The sequence below is a fragment of the Canis aureus genome, chromosome 25 (assembly GCF_053574225.1).
Source record: "Canis aureus isolate CA01 chromosome 25, VMU_Caureus_v.1.0, whole genome shotgun sequence".
Taxonomy (NCBI): domain Eukaryota; kingdom Metazoa; phylum Chordata; class Mammalia; order Carnivora; family Canidae; genus Canis; species Canis aureus.
Genome location: NC_135635.1, coordinates 35,575,716 through 35,581,183, shown reverse-complemented (window position 1 = coordinate 35,581,183; position 5,468 = coordinate 35,575,716). Strand labels below are relative to the sequence as shown.

The following is a 5,468-nucleotide window of genomic DNA, read 5'->3' as shown; positions in this document are numbered from 1 at the left end:
TGTGGTACAGGAGACATTAGACTATTTATTATTCAGAAAAGCAGCAGCAGCAGCCAGAGGAACATCATAGCACTGATCCCCCAAGCTTCAATCCCCTCAGGGAGGTAAGATGACAGCCAAATGGCACGTGTGCATGCAGTGAGGTACAACACCAGAGGAATCCTGAAATCAGGAAATTCTGATCTTATAAACTCTGCTTACTGTGGGTGACCTATCTATCTTCCCTTCTAGGGAAAGAAAGAAACTTTATCTTGAATGGAATGTAAGCAAATTTCTCTGGGGAGAAAAGGAAGCTCTATCTTTAAACAAATCTGCCCTCTGACCAAGAAGGATACACCATTTTAAAATTCCAAGTCTTTGTGCCAGTTCCAGGTCTAGACTGAGGTGAGAGAGGCACCTAGGGGAAAAAAACTTAAGAAGGTATTTAATCAAGTGCTAAGCATAGACTTGAAGGACCCTGAGTCCAAGCATCTTGTTAAATCTTGCCCCCTAGTTGCATTGCATACCTACCTATAGCCCTGTTTGCTAATCAAGCATACTCTTTACTCAGAAAGGAAGACTAAGGCTATGCAGAAATGCAATAAGTCCAGGGAGATTTTCTCCCAACACCTGTCACCAAGATTAAGTTTACATAAGATGCTCAAGATTGGGGAGTCTATTGAATTGCAACATCTATCATGGTCTGTTACAGTGACATTAAATTACCTATCCTCTAATCATTCATACAGTCAATCCAGGGTTGACTCTATCCATAATATTGCTAGTGCTGAGGAAGGAATATTAAATTTGTTACTTGGAGAGAGGGTGAGGCAGTTGCCCGTTTCAAAATAATTCTGCTTAACTTCTGCTTCCTACATTGCATTGTCAGTCATTATTCTGCTTGGAAGAGACTGCTCACAAAATGTGCAGCTATTGGAGGCATTGCGCATCAGCTGTCAACTGAGTCTTTTTTCCATTTAGTATCTAGAGTTAAAGATTATTTATTCTGAGCATCCTTGCTAACAAGAATTTGTCAAGATTCTACAGGTTTCTCCATAGCTCTTTCTTCAAGATTTCAAGGTCACTTTACCACTGCTAGGAACTACGTGTATGACCTTTTGGGCAATTAGTGGTCATGAGTGAGTTGCCTTGAAGATCAACATAAAATCCTCTCAGATATTTTATAAAATGCTCTGAGGAAGCATGGGAAGACTTTTAGTAACTGAGATAAGTTCCTTCCCTTCCAATAGTCTAGTTTCTGTCTGTAAATGTCTAGTTTTTAACACGGTTGCTATTTACAGATAGGGAATAGTATTTTCAGCTAACATTCCTTCTTCTTGGCATCATCCAATTATCATCCAATTATCCAAGATCTCAAGTCTAAATCTATTTCCTCCCAACCTTGTTAAGAGTGCTGTAAATCTTTAGCTACTTTATAGCACAGATGTTTAAGTTTCCATCCCAGCATCAAATTCTTTTTTTTTTCATTCCTCTCTCTTTCTCTCTCTCTCTCTCATGCCAAAAAGTCCTTTGTGATTATGATTTGTGGGTCTTAAAGGCAATCTGGCCACTGCCATCAATCTATGTTAAAATACAAGATTGAAATGTCAAAACAGTTTTTCTGGTGCCAGCATACTTGTCATGACTACCATGGAACACAGACAGACCTATGGGAACACTCGGGAACCGCTCTTGGAAAACCTGACTAGCGAGTATGACTTGGATCTTTTCCAAAGAGCACAAGCTCGGGCTTCAGCGGATTTGGAGAAGTTAAGGCTGCAAGGCCAAATCACTGAGGGGAGCAACATGATTAAAACAATTGCTTTTGGTCGTTATGAGCTCGACACTTGGTACCATTCTCCTTATCCCGAAGAATATGCACGACTGGGACGGCTCTACATGTGCGAATTCTGTTTAAAATACATGAAGAGCCAAACAATACTTTGCCGACACATGGCTAAATGTGTGTGGAAACACCCACCTGGCGATGAGATCTATCGCAAAGGCTCCATCTCCGTGTTTGAAGTGGATGGCAAGAGAAACAAGATCTACTGCCAAAACCTGTGCCTGTTGGCCAAGCTTTTTCTGGACCACAAGACATTATATTATGATGTGGAACCCTTCCTGTTTTATGTTATGACTGAAGCGGACAATACCGGCTGTCACTTGATTGGGTATTTTTCCAAGGAAAATAATTCATTCCTCAACTACAATGTGTCATGTATCGTCACCATGCTTCAGACATGAGACAGGGCTATGGCAAGATGCTCATCGATTTCAGTTACTTGCTTTCCAAAGTGGAAGAAAAAGTTGGCTCCCCGGAGTGTCCCCTCTCTGACCTGGGGCTCATAAGCTATTGCAGTTACTGGAAAGAAGTGCTTCTCCGTTACCTGCATAATTTCCAAGGCAAAGAGATTTCTATCAAAGAAATTAGCCAGGAGACAGCTGTGAATCCTGTGGACGTTGTCAGTACTCTGCAAGCCCTTCAGATGCTCAAGTACTGGAAAGGAAAACATCTAGTTCTAAAGAGACAGGACCTGATTGATGAGTGGATAGCCAAAGAGGCCAATAGATCTAACTCCAATAAAACCATGGATCCAAGCTGTTTAAAATGGACCCCTCCCAAGGGCACTTAAAGTGACCTGTTACTCTGAGCCAGTGAACCCCAGCAGTAGGAATCCGTACCCTAGGGATCTGTCATTTCTGTTGCTCTTTTGATTGGCAAGTACAGTATCCTTTGGGAAGGCCATCCCCCTCAGGACTGTCCTGGCTCCGACCCTCATGTACACTGCAGACGCTGGTTCTGAGGAACTGTTGTTTCGGCCTCAGTGAGGTTGCCTGGATGGGATCGCTGTTTAGACTTGAGTGCAAATCCCTCGTAGCACTGACCCAAGGTGTTCTGTTTGGTACTGTACCTGTCCAGTCACTGGTTCTCCTCATGTCCTCTAGCCCCATGAGGTTGTGTTGTGTCTTCTAAACTTTGTACCAGTGCTTCTTGCTGCCCGGATACCAGACTTCAAACCATGGTTGCCACCACCAGGACCCTTCCAATTACTCCTTACATGCGGTTTTTTGGAAGAGCAGGGAAGAGGTAACATTTCTGAGTGTGTGTACTAGGAGGGGTCCATGCCCTTTGGATTTTATCTCACTTGAAATTTTTTCTGCCATTTTTATTGAAAGGCCGGTTTTTGATCCGTGTCAAGCTGACAAGAGACCAATATTTTTTAAAACTCTCCCAGGGATTCGTCTTGGTAACTGCACATAACTTATCAGAATGAAATGGAGAGAATTGACAGGTGGTGATTCTGTAATTTGATTTGAGTTCACCTGTGCGCATCATGTGTCAGTGGAAGGAAACCAGTCCTCTTTGCCTCACCAGAAAGTGCCCAGCCCTAAATGTTTTCCTCTCTCGTAAGCCCTTGCTCCTTTTTACATTGGCAGGGGCTAAACAGTGTCCGGTTATCCCTTTCATGTTGCATGCTAACCAGTTCATCAGACTCAGAAACCTCCCCCCCCCCCCCACCCCGGCCCCGTACCTACCGGTCTGATCTGACACACCTGTACTTTTGCATTGATTTTTGCCTAAACCTCCTTGGAGAATTAGGAAATGAGTGCACGTGACTTCCAGATCTCCTCCAAGCCCATGACTCAGCAAGGCAGAGTGCCACCCCCTCCCAGTGTTTGCTTCTCTGACAGTGCCTCGCCCTCCCTCTTGAACTGAAGTGCTCCTGCCCTTCCAAGAACTCCTCCTCCATTTCCTTTTTGGGATTTGCCACCATTCCCCCTGTTCTCTGCTCTCCTATTTTTGGTTTCAAGCAAAGGAAGAAATGCTCCCTCTAATTTCTCTCCAGCCCATTTTAACCTGCTATCTTGGGACGGCTTTTGATTATGACATGCCACCCTTCCCAACTTGGTCTCCTCCAACACTGCTGTCTTCGTGTGGAGCCCTTCCCACAATCCTGACTCTGGTCATTTGTGCCTTTCTCTTGTCATCTCTGTACACTACTTATACTCACTGTGGGTTGGGGGGAGCTAATTTTAAGCATGTTCAGTGGCAGCTCCCTGCCAGTTTCAATGTCACTGTTAAGTTTATCCAAAAGCAACTTCACTGGGGGTTTTCTTAAGGGGTAAAGGTCTTTTACCGAAGCTAACCCTTCCCCACATGTGGTAGAATGGGCTGTTCTATATCTACTCCTCAATAAAGCATGTTCTCTGCTCAAAAAAAAAAAAAAATAAAATGTCAAAACAGACTCATGCAAATCAAATAAATATCTCATCCCTTGCCAACATTTTCTAGTGACTAAAAGAAGACAAATAAGGGATGCCTGGGTGGCTCAGTGGGTTAAGCGTCCAACTCTTGATTTTGGCTTAGGTCATGATCTCAAGGTCATGAGATTGAGCCCTGTGTCTGACCCCCCATCAGGCTGAGCATGGAGTCTGCTTCAGATTCTCTCTCTCCCCCTCCCTCTGCCCCTCCTCATCTCCTCATTCTTACTCCTTCTAAAAAACAAAAACAAACCAAAGAAAAAGCAAAACAAAACAAAACAGGCAAACACAGATGTAGTATTTCTTGCTGGAGGACCCTAAATCTATCAAAAGTAGCTTTTTAAAAAGTTTCTCTTTCTCTCACACTAACTGGAGGCCATCATGGTAGTTCATCAATCAGCAATCACTGAGGAACAGCCCAAATCCTTCCTATCTCAAAGTAAGGCCTGGTTAGGAGCAAGTGTGAGCCAAGGCTGGGTGTGCAAAGGGTTGCCAGGGGGTCTGGTGATGGTAAGTCAGGCAGTGCAGAGATGAGGAAGTCAGTATGTGGACAGTGTTATATGGAGTATTTATTTCAGCTTTTCAATTGTAACATTGTTACTGACTCTGGGCTTTTTACTCATATATCTTTCTAAAACAAGATTTCTTGGCCTTGGCATTCTTGACATTTTCTGCCAGATATCTCTTTGCTATAGGGGCAATTGTGTTCATGCTAGAATCTTTACCAGCATACCTGGCCCTGTACAGTTACCAGATAAAATACCAGATGTTAAATTAAATTTGGATTTCAGATAAGCAACCAATAATTGGCATTGTATATCTAATTATCAAGTTTTTCTAGGTCTAAAACTGGTCCTCTGTGTATTTATACCAACCTATTCCAAGAGATACTAACATAATGATTTTTTTAAAATCTGATTTGAGGGGCTCCCAGGTGGCTCAGTTGATTAAGTGTATGCCTTGGCTCAAGGTCATGATCTTAGGGTCCTGTGATTGAGCCCCACTTTGGACTCTCTACTCATTGAGGAGCCTGCTTCTCCCTCTTCCTCTGCCTGCCACTCCACCAGCTTGTGCTCTTTCTGTGTGTGTGTGTGTCAAAGAGTTAAATAAAATCTTAAAAAAAATAAAAAAATAAAAATCTAATTTGAATTTAACTGAGCCTCCTATATTTTTATTTGCTAAATCTGATAAACCTACACTAAATGCCAGTAGCATATTCTCCA

At 42.9% G+C, this 5,468-nt stretch overlaps 1 pseudogene; it reads left to right on the top strand.

Moving 5' to 3' along the window:
* Positions 1-1,629: 1,629 nt before the first annotated feature.
* LOC144297664 (histone acetyltransferase KAT7 pseudogene) lies at positions 1,630-2,957 on the top strand (annotated as a pseudogene).
* The last annotated feature ends 2,511 nt before the right edge of the window (positions 2,958-5,468 follow it).